Source organism: Mirounga angustirostris, unplaced genomic scaffold (assembly GCF_029215605.1).
Source record: "Mirounga angustirostris isolate CCGP_5_RB_7025 unplaced genomic scaffold, mMirAng1.0.hap1 SCAF_5, whole genome shotgun sequence".
NCBI classification, from domain to species: domain Eukaryota; kingdom Metazoa; phylum Chordata; class Mammalia; order Carnivora; family Phocidae; genus Mirounga; species Mirounga angustirostris.
Window position 1 is genome coordinate 159,905,185 of NW_026991713.1, and position 15,680 is coordinate 159,920,864.

At 49.7% G+C, this 15,680-nt stretch overlaps 1 protein-coding gene across 2 annotated transcripts in view; it reads right to left on the reverse strand.

Annotated features, from left to right (window-relative positions):
- The window catches only part of LOC135364282 (thyroid receptor-interacting protein 11-like), a 79,756-nt gene extending 68,173 nt beyond the window's left edge, over nt 1-11,583 (reverse strand). For both annotated transcript variants that reach the window (XM_064590250.1, XM_064590249.1), the window contains exon 1: nt 8,188-11,583. The gene's annotated coding sequence lies outside the window, so the exon portion shown is untranslated. The remainder of the gene's footprint in view (nt 1-8,187) is intronic.
- Between the last annotated feature and the right edge of the window lie 4,097 nt (nt 11,584-15,680).

The window sequence follows — 15,680 nt, forward strand, 5'->3', positions numbered from 1 at the left end:
CTGACCCACCAAGTTCCCCTTTCTTTCTTTCTTTTTTTTTTTTTTTTTAAAGATTTTATTTATTTACTTGACAGAGAGAGAGAGACAGCTAGAGAGGGAACACAGCAGGGGCAGTGGGAGAGGGAGAAGCAGGCTTCCCGCTGAGCAGGGAGCCCGATGCGGGGCTCGATCCCAGGACCCTGGGATCACGACCTGAGCCGAAAGCAGAGGCTTAACAACAGAGCCACCCAGGTGCCCCAATCCGAGTTCCCCTTTCAATATCCACTTACGCCTGCTTCCTTACGAAGAGGGCCCCAATTTTGTTCGAGGTATTAATCTGCCCTGTGAGAAATTCTCCCCCCCGCCACGTCCCTGCAGCTAGGGGTAGGGCCACATGACGACTTCCAGCCAATGACACGTATGTTGAAGTCTACATGGCAGGACTACCTAAAAAGCTATTGCTTTCACAGGCTTAGACACATGTTTTTTGTCAGGGTCCCTTTCTTTTCTTTCTTCCTGGAGTACAGCTGCTCAAATGAACTAAGAAAAGGGTGCTATTCAGCGGTACAAACCTATTCTTACTCTAGAAGCAAGCTATAGGCGCTCTCAATCAATTCACAACTAAGTTATATCGCAAGGCAAAATGTTCAGGCATCAAAAGGAAAAAAGCAATTCCAACTGGAAGTGAAGAACGATATACCCATGTCTGTGTCAAAGTATATATAAAAATTTAGCATTTAAGGGCTCTTTCAAATCCATGGGGGATACAGACCATCACTAGATGGTGTAGGGACAAAAGTGCTACCTTGTAACATACAAAATAATAAAGACAGATGAATGGTCTAAGCAACAGAAGCCCAAACCCTAAAAGTGCTAAAAGAAAATGCAGCGATTGAAAATGGTCTTTTGAAGCACTATCCAAAGCCACAAGCTATAAAGTTAGACTATGAGATTGGGCACCACAGAGATTCAGAATGAAATGTATCCTGAAATGTATGGTACAAGCGAAACCGAAAGACAATCGTTTGGGAGAAAATACTGCAACGAGTACAGAGGCAAAGGACTACTATCCGACCTATAAAAAGTTCCTACAAATCAATAAGAAAAATATAAATACCCAAACAAAAAGACAACAACCCAGCAGGAAAATGATAACGAGCGAGGATTCATGTAAAAAAGTATCCGTGAAAAAAGTATCAGTGATAGGGACCAACTAAAATTGCTCAGTATTACAGGTGATTATAAAAATATAAATGTAAGGGGCACTTGGCTGGCTCAATCGGTTAAGCATCTGACTCTTGATCTGGGCTCAGATCATGGTCTTAGGGTTGTGGGATCCAGCCCCATTCAGGCTCTGCACTCAGTGGGCAATCGGCTTGAGATTCTCTCTCTCCCTCTCCGTCTGCCCTTCCCCCGTGTTCGCTCTCAAATAAATCTTTAGAAATATGTTTGTATGTGTATAAATACATAGAGCTACATCTATAAATTCAAATATATATAAAATAAATACATATTTAAATTTAAATATAAAACATACATTTATAGATAGAGAGAGAGAGAGAGAGATAAAAATTGAAACAGGCATTATTTTTCCCCTGCCACTTGACAAGAAATTTAAAAGACTGAGAAATATTCTGTCATTACCATCTCATTTACCATGGGTGAGAACCAAAAATGACATAACCACTCCTGAGGATCATTTTGCAGAAGTTTTTACCCTGAAATCTATCTCGAGGGAAAACTCAAACACACATGCAAAGATGTTCATCACAGCCCTATCTTAATAGCAAAATCATAGCCACCCAAATAACAAACAGAATCGTCACGTAAAGTACAACCCCACTGTGGAAAAACATTCAGACATTAAAAAACTGTAGGCATGAAAACCTGTAGGCACACTATATTCAAATGAGGCTGAGTGGGGGATATGTATTCACTTTTGTCATTTAAAAAGTTAACCCTGAAGGGGCACCTTGCTGGCTCAGTTGGAAGAGCATGTGACTCTTGATCTGGGTGTTATGAGCTCTAGCCCCAAGTTAGGTACAGAGAGATCCCTTAAAAATAAAACCTTAAAAAAAATTAACCATAAAAGAAAAATAATTCGTATTCTAGATCTGAGACCACTGTTTTTCACAGATCTTTTCAAAAATTAATTTGTTCCCTTTTGGAAAAAATGGGGGGGAGGCAGCGCAAATCCAGTAAAGCCATTATTTATTCGACTTTCTTGATGGGCAAATTTGGCAGCTAATTTATCCTTACCAGAATATTCTCATCCGCAAGTGACATGTCTTCTCTGGGGAGGAAAAGCAGCAGCCCCCACCTTCAGAATATTTCAGATCAAAATCCCAGCCCTGCACTCTGGACAGAGCCGGGAAGATGCCATCAGTGAGCTGCAAGGCCTAGGCCCTCCAGAAAATGCTGCCTCTCCCAAGAGGTGATCCTCTGACCCACTTGCACGTCGAGGGCGACGTTTTTCGACGCGGCTGACATCAGAGAAACTTCTGCAATTCTCACAATACCATTTCCGTCTTACAGCCCCTGGCCTGGTTTCTAAAACACACAGACCACTCAAAACCAGGGAAACAGAACATGGGAATTGGGAGCCCTCATCAGGAAAGAGAACCATGAGCATCTCCATTCAGTTCCTCATCACTCGGCCGGCTCAGAAATACTTACTAGGGGTCTACAAGGCTCATGGCACTGAGACACACATGGTCCCTCTCGGCACCGCTATTCCCACGGGGCAGACAAACATTAAACGAGATGTCTGCGGAGCAACGGGACTGACTGCCCCAGAGGAGATGCACAGAGAACAGATAAGGGGCTGGACCTTGTCGAGGGTGTCAGGGGCCTCCGGAGGGAGCCGCATCTCACACGAGCCAGAAGGCTGGGCACCTTTTGGACTCATCGGCCTCACCCACATCCCATCTGTCAGTACATCCCATCAGCTCTCCCTTCAACACGTACCCAGAATCTGGATCGATTCTCAGCACTTCCACCCCTACCATCCTGATCCAAGCCAGCAGCATCTCTGACTTGGAATATTCCAGGAGCCTACTAACTCATCGCCCTGCTTCCCCCCTCGCTGTTCTCAACAGAGAAGCTGAACTCATCCCATTAAAACCCAAGTCAGGTCACCTCATTCTTCAGTTCAAAATCCCCCAGTGGCCACCATCCCAGGTCCCTAACACCCTATCTGCTACTCTTCCCCTTCTCCCTCACTCTGGCCTTGTCATTCCTGGAACAAGTCAGGCCAGCTCCCTCCACGGAGGGCTTCCTACTCGCCCTTCTCTCTGCCTGGGACACTGTTCCCACAGACATGCACAGGGCCCACTCCCTCAACCTCCTGCAAGGCTTTCCCCACTCTTGTCCTCAGGGGGCCGTCCCTGGCCATCCCAGCTCAGAGGACAACCCCTTCCAACGCTCCTACAGCATCCAGGACCCCTGATGTGCCAGATTCCTTGCCTCTGTGTTTCCTGGCTGCTTCTCTCCCTGGAAGAAAGGCTTCCTAACAGCTCCACCGAGGTCTGTCTGGGTCACATCGGGAAGCGCACAAGAACCGAGCCTCTGGCAACTGAGAAGGCGTTCAATAAAGAATGTGCAGTGACTGCTGCAGTCATCTGAGGGAAGATGAGAGCTCGTGAGGCAAGGCGGGTGGGGGAAAGAGCATCTTGGGCAGAGGGAGCAGCCGAGCCGCCCCAAGGCCGGCGGGCACAGGGCACATTGGAAGGAATGACCGGATCGAGTACAGCAGGGAAGGCGAGCGGGAAGCAAGACTGGAGAAGAAGGACGGAGCAGCCGTGCACACACAGAAGGAACGTTTGGGTCTATCTCGAACGGCAACAAGAAGCCAGGAAACTAGGCAGTGACATGAACGAATGGGCCTTCCACAAACCTCTGGCTTCAGGGGGAGATAGGGATTTGGAGGCGGTAGAAGCGCCTGGAAGCTCAGTAAGCAGACTAGAACCATGGCGCAGACCACAAATGACCTTAACTCGGAATGAGAGGGCAAAAGCAGAGGTGGAGAAAAGGAAGTAGATTCCAGAGATATTTAGCAGATAAAATCACAGGTCTGGGAGAATGATCACACAAGGGGGTAAGGAAGTAAAAGCAGAGTTCCAAGAGGACTCCTCCCTTTTGCACGTGGGACCTGAAGGACACAGTGGCCCGATTCACGGAGTTGGGGTGGGGTGGGGGGGGTGGGGAGGAGGAGAATACAGGAAGGGGATCTTGAGAAGTTTTGGAAAGAATGGATTTGCCATAATTCGGAGACATTGAAATACAGATTTCCAGTTGGCAGCGGGAGACCCAGGGAACCGTGAGAGGATCAGGAAAAGCAAAGTGAGTCGCCACACAGTACAGATTCTCACCTTGTGGCTGATGGGGAATCAAAGGGTTTCGAGGAACGCAGTAACAGGAGAAGATGTGGGATTCCAAGAAGATCACCCTGGCCAGAGCAGGAGCACGTGGATGGGAGAGGGAGCTGGATGAGAAGCAGGCAGAACAAGAGGAACCTGCTGCAACAGAGCAGGTAGGAGAAGGGACCGGAGCCAGGGCTGTGGCCACAGGGAAGGAAAGGGGAACAGACCTGCTCTTTGTCAGCAGTGCATCTCCCACGAGGCTCCTGGGGACCGTCCGAAAACCCGGAGCACGTCAGCTCCCCCACTTGACCCCTTGGTCCTCGCACGAGTCATTCTCTGACAACCTCCCCAGAATTCTCTCTTGCTCCCCGCTCCCTGGCCCAATGTCAGGTGCCGATGACACAGCCCTGGGCTTCCACGGCCAGGCTAGTTTCTTCTGCCCTGCAAACACCTATTTGTCTTTTGAAGGCTTCCCCCCTCCACTGGCAAAGAAGCAAGAGCAGTGCTGACATCGAGGAGGCGGCCTGGCACCATGAGCCGGGCTGCACGGCTGGTCGCCGCGGGCCTGGCGCTCCAGGAGACGCCACGTGCTTCTCCGGTTGCACGCAAATGACCTCGCAGAACAGCAGCTTGAGGTGCCGTGGCCCCGGTGATGAAGGGACACCAAAGAGGACCCCTTGCTCTTTTGTCCAAACAGACAAAAACCAGCTTGTCGTGCCCACCCCCAAATGCCAATCCTCCTCTCTCCCGCCTGATACCAGCGAGTGTCTTCCTTGTGAATGACACCGTCCGTCACGCTCTTCACACCTCCTTCTAGAAAACACTGATGGAGCTACCCGATCCCAGAACTGTCTCGCCTCGCCTCGCCTCAGCACCCAGACCAGAGCACACCCCTGCTTCCTTGAACACTCCCAAAAACATCCGCCCAAAGCCCAAATCCTGTAAGTTCTTTCTAACACCCTCTTTCTTACGGATCAGCCCCACAGTCCCCATGACGTGGGTTCCCCCTCAGGATGAGTAACGAAGCCACTGTGTTTAACGACAGCTGTGCTTCCAGTGGCCTTTGTGGAGGATGCTGACCACCGTCACGGGAGGAAGGGATGGTTCCCTTTCCTGGAGGGAATCCTAGGTGTCCTGGGAGGCTAACTGGCTTTCTTAGTGCGATTTTAGGGGCTTTATGGCTGTAACCTAGGGCAGCAGGAACCAGCCTAACCCACAGCTAGGACATAGCTGGAACCAAATAATATTCAGAATGGAGGGAAATCAAGGGGCGCCTCGGTGGCCCAGTTGGTTCAGCGTCCGACTCCTGATTTCACATCAGGTCATGATCTGAGGGTGCCGAGACTGAGCTCCAAGTTGGGTTCCACACTCAGTGTGGATTCTGCTGGAGATTCTTTCCCCCTCCCTTTCCCTCCTCTTCTGGCCCCACGCCAGGGGCATGCACTCTCTCTCTCTCTCTCTCTAAGATAAAGAAGTAAATAAAATCTGTATTTAAATAAATAAATAATGGAGGGAAAGCAAAAGAAGTAAGAATTATTTAGGGAAGGCTTCACTCTGTGTCAGACCCGGTGCTAACTGCCTTGGATCTATTGCTCATTTAATCCTTACATCCCAAAGGTGGGCTACCATTTTTATCCCCATTCCAAACACAGGACTGAGGCACAAAGTGATCTGCCCACGATTCACGCAAGGAATCTCTACGTTATTAATCACATGACTTTCTGACAAAGTTTAAGGGTTTAACACACTACAGTGAAGATGCACATCACGGTATCACAGAACTTGGAAGGACAGAGCCCTGCAAAATGTCCTCAAACGTTAACTTATGGATTCTCCCAATCTTCTTGCATGTTGTTCAGATAAAGGAAAGCCCGGTGCTAAAAAGGCTTTCATGAAATGCAACCAGATGACAAATATACGTGGTCTTTAGAGCCCCGGGCCCATCCCAGAAGACTCTGACTCAGTGAGTGTAGAGGAGGACGTGAACATCTCTGTTTTCTTTAAATAGCCCCACAGGCTCTGCTGATGTGCACTCTGGGCTGGGTACCACTGTACTCTCTGCAATTCCAAACCCAAACTTGCCCTACAATGTTTAGATGGCTGCAGACACAGGGGGGCATCGAAAACTGAGGCAAAGAAGAACAGAGAAATTACAAAAACTATCCCCTAGAGAGTCAAGAAAAGGAAAGCTCTAGTTATATTACTTCTCTGTCCTTTGGCTGTGTCTGAATTACTCTACAGTTAACTTACTTTGTTTTAAGTAGGCAAGTTTGCTAAAACGTTTACCAACAAATACTAAATAATCAAGACTACCAATACATTTTAAATAAAATTATACTATGCTACTGAAAAGTATTTTCTGATTATTTCAATGGCACTTCAGAGTCTCTTAGCAAGTAGCAGTCGATATGCGAACATTATTTCTAATTCAACAGTTCTACACATGTGGTCAACAGCACCTGAACACTGGAGAAGAAATGAAGTTGGCTGGAAGGCTTTTAGCTTCCCAAATTTCACCACACACTACCGTCAAGTCTTCAATACCAATGTATGTATTTACCTCTTTATTTAATCAACCACCACTAACACCCACTACATGTCAGACAGGGCTCTACGTGTTTCATTAACGTTAAATATCATTTATCTTTACAATCATCTAAGAAGTGGGATTATCATCATCTCCATTTCTCACATCAGGAAACTGAGACCCAGAATGGTTTAGGAACACAGCTCATAAGAGGCAGAGCTCCGATCAGCTTGGCTCTGGACTCCATGTCTTAAATCACTATGTTTAGTCTCCAGGAACCTACAAAAACTGCAAGTCTTAACCCCGAACCTTGGCTTGCCCACCCTACAGTCCCTACAGTCCCTACGTGGCCCCGGCTTCAAGGGCATTCCCTCAATTCCTTTCACAGTTCACACTCCTTCCCTGCTCTAAGTGAACACCCTCCCACATCCCCGTTTTTTTCTTAGCCTTCTGTTCTCAGCTTAAACATTACTGCCTAAAAGACAAACTCGAATGCACCCCGTAGTTCTCAGCACTCGAAGCAAAACGGTAATTATGTATTTCATGGGCAATTATTTGCTTCCAGTCTTTTCCAACCAGGTGGTGATAGGGTAGACGCCGTATCTGTCCTATTTATCCTGGGTTCCCAATCGCTGAATACCCACCCCCCCCACCCCCCCAAAGAGAAGGGCCTACCACGAAGTACACTCTCAACACTTTCTGTTGAACGAACGAACGAACGAACGAACTACACCCCAGCCTGGGCTTTCCGACACCTATCTGTGCTCACAACACGGCCCCCACTGCACCCCTAGAACGCAGCCTCCTGCGGCAGACACGCAAGAGCTCTGCAAAGTCCTGGCTCTGCGCACCACTACTACGTGCTCCTGGGCAGACCATCCCCCCCGCCCCGCCCCAACACACCTTGACTGACCTGATCTCAGGTGCACAACGGGCACCCTGACGATCCCCAACGGAATGTGACCTATGCAAGAGGAAGAACCTGCACTCCTCCTCCCCTCTCAACGCTAGACTTCCTTGCTTCTCGTCGGGCTTCCATAAGGACTCGAGCCCCAAGGAGGCCAAGACCCCGCCGGCCTGCTGCAGGCCGCATTCCCAGTCACGCTCCCCCCAGGCCTGGCGCACAGCACAAGGGAGGTCATTCTCCGCTCCAGGAATGAAGCCCCGCGCCGGGCACTTCACACGTGCGAAACGAGGGTCGCACGAGGTGACGGCGCCCTTTTGGCGAACGAGCGTGTTCCGGAGACACAGGCCCGCCCCCCACCCAGGCCCCAGGCCCCAGGCCCCCGGGGACGCTGGGTCCCCGCGCCCGGCAGGCACCTCTGCACGGAGAAGCATCTTCGCAAGGGCCGCGCACTCCCTCGTCGTCTGGGTCTGTCGAGGAGGACGAACAGGAGCTGAAAGAGGCCGTCCTCGGACGAGCGCCCATGGCCGTGGAGGTTCCGGGGTGCTGTCCCCACCGAGAACAACGAAACCGGGTCCCCGGGCGCTGGGGGGACGAGCCAGCCTCGGAGAGGGAAGGAGGGCTCGCTTCCGCCGCGCTCAGCTGCCGGGGCTCAGACCCGCCGCTCACGTCAACCGCCCAACAACCTTCCCGCTCATTGGCGCTTCTGCCCAGACGCTGATTGGACAGCTTCCCGCCCGCTCGGCCCGCGGACGCGCCCCTTGGGTGCCTCCTCTGGCCCCGCCCACAGAGCCCTGGGCACCGTCTACCCCTCCTTTCCCGTCACCACCTGGCGGGACCGCCGTCAAAGCCCCGTCTTCCTTCGCTCCTGGTGCTGTTTTCTGAGTCTGGCGTCTGTGTGTTCATCACAAGCTTGAAATGGCTGTAGTCTGTCGCAAGGCCAGCTTTCCCCCCACTGAAGTGCTTTGGCTCCCTTTTCAAAACTCAGTTGAGCGTATTTGTGGGGACTCTTTCTGGGTTCTTTGTTCTGTTCTATTGATCTGTGTCTGTCCTTCTGCAGATACCACACAATCGTCCTTAGTAAAACTATCGCAGAAGTTCTGAAACTGGGTAGACTGCATGTTCCCACTTTATTATTATTTTCAAAATTGTTTCTGAAACTACTCTTCATTCCTTTGTCTATCCACATACACTTTAGAATCATCTTGTCTATCAATCTACAAAAGAAAACAAACCCTGACTGGGTTTTGACAGGAATTGCATTAAATCGATCTATCAATCTGGGCAGAATGAACATCTTCACTATGCTTAGGCTTCCAATTCACAAACATGGTATATCTCTGCATTTATTTATATCTCCGATTTCCTCTATCAGTGCTAACGGCTGTGGGCATGCGAGTGCTGGACATGCTTTGTTCGATTGATCCCTAAGTATAGTTTTACTAGTAATTGTGAACGTATGTTTGATAGTGGAGCCCACATGTTCGTTGCTAGCATACAGCAATACAACTTTTACATGTTTCTTCTGTATACTGTTTCACTGTGAAATGCCATTAGTAGTTGTAAGAAGGCTGACATTTTCATAACCTCTTGGGGCATAAGGCCTGAAATGAAGATTCCATATTAAGGGCTGTCTTCACACCAGGGACAATCAAGGAGGGACGGAAACAGCCTAATGCAAGTTCTCCTCTCCCTCCTCCCTCACACGTAAGGTCTCCTAAGCAAAAACCCTTCTCATCACAGGGACCAGACATAGTGCCTGTTGATTTGGGGGAGCAGCGTTCAGTTCCCTAGAAGCCCACTGAATTCTTCAAGCAAGCCACTCATACCCTCCCAAGGGAACCAGGACTTGCCCCACCTTCTTGTTAGGACAAAGTCTTGCCTTCCAAGCCCCTGCTTGTTCCCTCTGTTCCCAAGTGCAATTCCTGTGCAGCCCTGCACAGTGTGTGGTATCCTCCTCCCTTGAACTGTGAGAATATGTGACTAGTCAACTGCTGCCAGTCACATCTGTCAGGTGTCAAGGGATCCCTACAAGCCTAGAGCAGGAATCTCTCTCTCGTCAGGGAACTGAGGAGAAGCTGAATAAAAGCAAGTGACATCACAAACAGGGTGGCCCCACCTTAACTGAGGACACGGGGTCAGCTTGACGTGCTCCTTGGCTTCCTAACTGGCTTCAGAGGGGACAATCACGATCTGGGAGGGAACTGGCAACTGCGGGCCAGCTTGTGTGTTAGCTCGTGTTCTGTTAGCTCCAATGGAGGTCGCCATCCGTTTCCAAACCAATGTCCCATCCTTGCCAACAAGTTGAGTACAGATGCGACTTGACTGTACCTAGGAGGGAGGTGCCATCAGTGTGACCTCCATCTGGCCTGTATCGGTCTCCAAGGCTCCCCGCTGAGGTCGGCAACCCCACGACCTGCTGACTGGGGTGCTTGAGTTCCACCGACTGGGTGTTGGGCCAGTGCTTGGGGCAGACAGACAGATCCGGGTGGGGAGAGCGCACCCCACGCACCGTCCTGGGGATGACCCTCTGTGTTGTGGGTGGAAAGGAAGGGGGCCACGACCCCAGGGAGATGTAAGAATGGCTCCCTGGCTGCCTCCTGAGTCACTGTGGGTCAGGCAACGCGAGTGGCCTTGCCCATCTCCCCAGCTGCCGCTCCTCTCCCCGTTACCGTGTGTCCCCCGGAGCCCTCAGGGTTTGGAGGCGCACATCCATGGCAGCCCAGGGCCCAGGAGCTGATGAGAAACACAAAAGTGGAGGGTCGGCCGTTTGGTGCTCCACCTCTCTCCCAGTGCAAAACCCCTCCTCCACACACTTGCTTTCTCTTAGTGTTGTTGCTTCCCAGCGCGTCCAGGGACTCATCTCTGGATCCAGGGCCTTGAGGCTCCCACTCTGGCCATGGACAAAATGACCTTCCTGGCTGTGGACTCCAACACTGGGGAGATGGACTGGCATGCCCGCAGGAAGAGGACAGTCATCTGTGGGGCCGACCCACCCAGCTCCCTTTCCCCATAAACACCCAGAACATGTGCACCACGTCTGAATAGCTGGAGACAGAAACAAAAACCCATGACTTTATGGGGCTAGAAATGAAATAGTCTCCTGAGGGAATCGGTAGAGTGGGAAAAGGGGGGAGGGGAAGCCGTCCACACTGAGAGAAGGTAGGGCTGTAGCAGAAGATGCTTTGGCTTTATCAACGTCTGCGCTGTGGGTCCTGTGCTCTTTCACTTACCACCCCACTGCCTAAACCTGTTTGGCACAAGATCGCCATCCTCAGGGTCGTGGGGGAAACATCCGTGGCACCCCTGTGGCACAGTGAGGGTATCAATTCACACCCTGACTTACGCCAGGACACCTGAAACCATACGACCATTGCCACGACAGAGGCTCCAACCCTAATGATGCTGATTGGAGACTCTCTGGAAGAAAAAACGGAGAAAGATGAACAGGGTAAAAAGACACTCCCTAACCCAAGCATATATCCAGGACCAAACAAACCCAAGAAAAGGAGGAATGGAAGAAAGAAAACTGGATACAGGAAGAGGAACCCCCCCAAATTAATTCGACATAGGTTCACAATTTGACCCAACTGGAAATCCAAAATTCACAGGGGCGCCTGGGTGGTTCGGATGCTTAGGCGTCCGACTTCGGCTCCAGCCGTGATCCCGGGGACCTGGGATTGAGCCCCATGAGAGGCTCCCTGCTTGGAGGGGAGTCAGTCGGCTTCTCCCTCTGCCTCTGCCTGCAGCTCCCCCTGGTTCCTGCTCTTTCACACCTGCTTGCTGTCTCTCTCTCAAATGAATGAATAAACCGTAAAAAAAAAAAAAAAAAAAAAAAAGAAATCCAAATTTACTAAGATAATTTATATGGCAAAAGATAAAATGAGGTCAACTGGCTTTTGGCCCTCTAAAACATAGGTTCTGAATTAACGTTAATGTCTGCTAAGATGTACCAGTTGGGTAACCTTCATGGATTCGATACCAGGGCTCCAATTATGCTTGTACCTAGTAAAATAACCGTATTTTCTAGCTTCTGTATTTAATGCTTTGACATCTCAGACTTGCTGACTTTGGAGGGACTGTCCCTGGCAGGCTTAGTTAATTCTTAGAAAAAGTCCACAACTGGCCTGGGAGCATACCTTTCACATCCAAACCAACCGGTACAGAACCCTTACTGCCAACCACCTCATCTTAAGCAGCTCTGGGCCACTATGGCCTCCCTGATCACCGCAAGGGCGGGACAGACTCCTGCAGACACCACTCTGGCCTGGAGCCCCCTGAAATTACTCAAACTAGCCAGTCTTAAACGTGCTTATCCTGCCTCACCTGTCCCTTCCCATGGAAACCACAATAAAGGGTCTTGCCCACATTTTCCCTTCACTCCCTCTTTCTCCTGACCAATCCTGGTGCTTCCCCAGGTGGCCCTGCAAGGCTCTCAGAACCTCCTTTCTTGGGGCCTCTAAATCTACAAAACTTCTTCCATTGTGACAGTTACTTCTATATCTTCCTAACTTATCATACCTGATTAAAATAAATCCTGGTCCCCTGAAAACCTCTGAGACCCCTAGGGCCACCTGGGTGGCTCAGTGGGCTACGCTTTCTTCTCAAGTCATGGTCTCAGGTTCATAGGATCCAGCTCCATGTTAGGCTCCGTGCTCAGGGTGGAGTCAGCTTGGGAATCGCTCACTCGGCCCTTCCCTCCGCCCCCCCCCGCCCCAACTGGGCTCGTGCACTAGGTGTCTCTCTCTTTAAAATAAAGAAATAAAATCTTTAAAAAAAAACACAAGGGAGCCCAACAAATTTAAGGATGGGGAATATTTTGCTAATATAGATTTGGCCAATATGTTCTGTTCCATGCGTATTTCAACATCCTCTCGGTCAAATGTGCCTTGACTTTGAAGGGGACACATTTTACCTTGTTAAGCACAGGGCACCCAAACCTCTCTGCTATCACAGACATCTTTGTGGGCAGGATCTTACTGCACCCGTCCTTCTCCAGGGACATAGGTATGACATCACATTTACGACTACCTACTGTGAGGACATTTGTTTGACACACTTGTTAAGGACATGCAGGTGCAGGGGCGACTGAGTGGCTCAGTCCATTAAGCGTCTGCCTTCGGCTCAGGTCATGAACCCAGGGTCCTGGGAACAAGCCGCGCATCAGGCTCCCTGCTCACTGGGAAGCCTGCTTCTCCCTCTCCCTCTGCCCCTACCAGCCCCTTGTGCTCTCACTCTCGTGCTCTTTCAAGTAACCAAATAAAATCCTTACAAACAAGGAAGGACATACAAGTCCAAATTCTGTCAGTATTTTTTTTTTTTTTTTTTTTGGTTCTAGAGGCAACATATTCCTTGTTTATAAATTTTACATAAGCCCATTTAGGCTGCTACTTGTCACTGAGCCCACGCTGGGTGGGGCTCCCCTCAACAAAAGGCTCTAGGATCTGTCCAAAACAACTGTGAGGGGGCGACTGGCTGGCTCAGTTGGTGAAGCGTCGGCCTTTGGCTCAAGTCATGATCTCAGGGTCCTGAGATCCAGCCTGGCAGGGAACTCCCTGTTCAGTGGGGAGCCTGCTTCTTCTCCCACTCCCTTTGACCTCCTCCTCCAGCTCCAACTGTCTCTCAAATACATAAATAAAATCTTAAAAAAAAAAAAAAAATCACCCGTTAGTGCCCTAAGTAAAAAGGCTTTAGCAACTACCTCTCCAGCTTCCTGGAGTCACTGGAATCGTCCATGGACTCCCAATGCAAGAAATGGCCCTCCTTGGCCCTGGGTTATAGACCATGAAAGCAGCAATTGCTGACCATGCACTGGGCTCTCCTGGAAACGGAGTCTCTTACAGACTCTGAGCCTTCATATCCCGCTGTCTGCTCTGCCTCGGGTCATGATACCCCCACCAGCTTAATGTAGTTACCAAGGCCTTCTTGCTACAGGCTGAAGCCAAAGTCTGCATATCCAACCTGCAGGTGGGGGTGGCTGCTTCTATCCACAGTCCATTGCCAGATTCCATGGTGCTGGAGGACGTCAGCCTTTCCTTCTACCCCTTGGCTACCTAAGGATTCCCTTGGGATCAACTGAGTGACCATCAATGACCGTTGATACATTTTGGTTTTGAAGACCAACTCCCCCTCTTGTTCACGTGACAATTTCACTTCCTAGAGAAGCACCTGTCCTACTCCTTAAAAGTCTCAGTCCCAGGTTGAAATTGATGTCTAGATATCAGAGTCCACTGTGATGGAAAGCCTGAGATTAAGATTCAATAGGAAGTGTTGTCTTAGTATCAGGGAACATCAGAGGGCCTCCAATGGCCTCGGTCTCACCCAAAGTTCCCTTCCCCCTCTGCTCCCACAGATCAGGTCTCCTGGCCAAACGACCTTCTTTATCCCAGGGACCAGGCACAGTTTCTCCCCAAGGAGTAAGGTCCATTTCCCTGACAGCGTGTGCAATTATCCAGCAAGCCAGTCATGCCCTCCTGCAGGAAGTAGGGCTCACCGTCACTCTCTTGTTACTACAAGGTCTGCCCCCGCCCCAAAGCCCTTCTTCATTCTGCTCCCAGGTAAAACCCCCTTGTGGCCCTGCATGGTGTGGGCCACGAGTAGACATGGGTAATAAATTAGTGTCGAGCTCATCTGTTCAGCATCCGGACATCCCATAACTTTAGGGTGGGAATCACTCCCTTTACCAACGGGTGAAGAGGAGAAAAATGAAATCCTTCTGCTTTGTACCTTTGGCAAGGCACAACGATGAGGCTCATGCACTTGAAGTTCTTTGGATAAGAATCTATTGGGGGCTTGTAAGAATTCCCTGCGGCTAAAGGGCAGCCTGTATGTGAATGATGCGCAGGAGGGAAGGCTGCAAAAGCAAGGGCTTGGATGGTCTCCTAAAGGTCGAACTCCAAGCAATGAGGGAACCCACAAATAATGGCAGCAGGGAAGTGACATCAGATTTTCGTCTCAGTTCGCCCTGACAGCAGCATGGAGAATGGATTCAAAGGAGGCCGAGTGTGGAACCAGCAAGATCAGTAGGCAGTCTACTGCACTAGTCTGTGCAAGAGACAGGAATGGGTGAACCAGAGCACTGGCAACAGAAAGGGAGGGAAGGATTTAAGATATTTGGCAGGCTGAAGATACAGCACAATGGAAAATTAATGGAATGAGATCTTTCAAGAAGTCTGAATGGGAGGCGCCTGGGTGGCTCAGTCAGTTTAGCGTCTGCCTTTGGTTCAGGTCATGATCTCAGTGACCCGGGAATCAAGCACCACATCAGGCTCCCTGCTCAGCAAGGGGCCTGCTTCTCCTTCGCCCTCTGCCACCCGCCCTGCCTGTGCTCTCCTGCTCTGTCAAATAAATAAATAAAATCGTTAAAAAGAAGAAGAAGAAGAAGAAGAAGAAGAAGAAGAAGAAGAAGAAGAAGAAGAAGAAGAAGAAGAAGGAGAGGGAGAAGGAAGGAGAAGGAGAAGGAGAAGGAGAAGAAGGAGAAGGAGAAGGAGAAGGAGAAGGAGAAGGAGAAGGAGGAGAAGGAGAAGGAGAAGGAGAAGGAGAAGAAAAGAAGTTTGAGTGGATGGTTTCCAGAGTATAGTGGAGTAATGAGCCTGGCACTGCAAACGAAGATTTGGAGTGGCTTCTGAGGAAAGGAACAAGGGAGTTGACCATGGACATTTGAAGTAAAAACTGATTAAATACTGATCAGTAGGAGCTAGTTCGGTAATTTAGGGTATATCCACAAAGGCCTGCATTTCCTTTTAAAGAATGAATTGGAATTCATTCACATTTGTAAAGATCTCGAAGGCAGAGTGATTTTTTTTTTTTAAAAGCAAGTCATAGAATACTATACGCCCAAAAAGACAAATATACATATATTTCTAAAGGCCTGAGATAAATCAGGTTACCCATGAAGTAGATTCCCAGG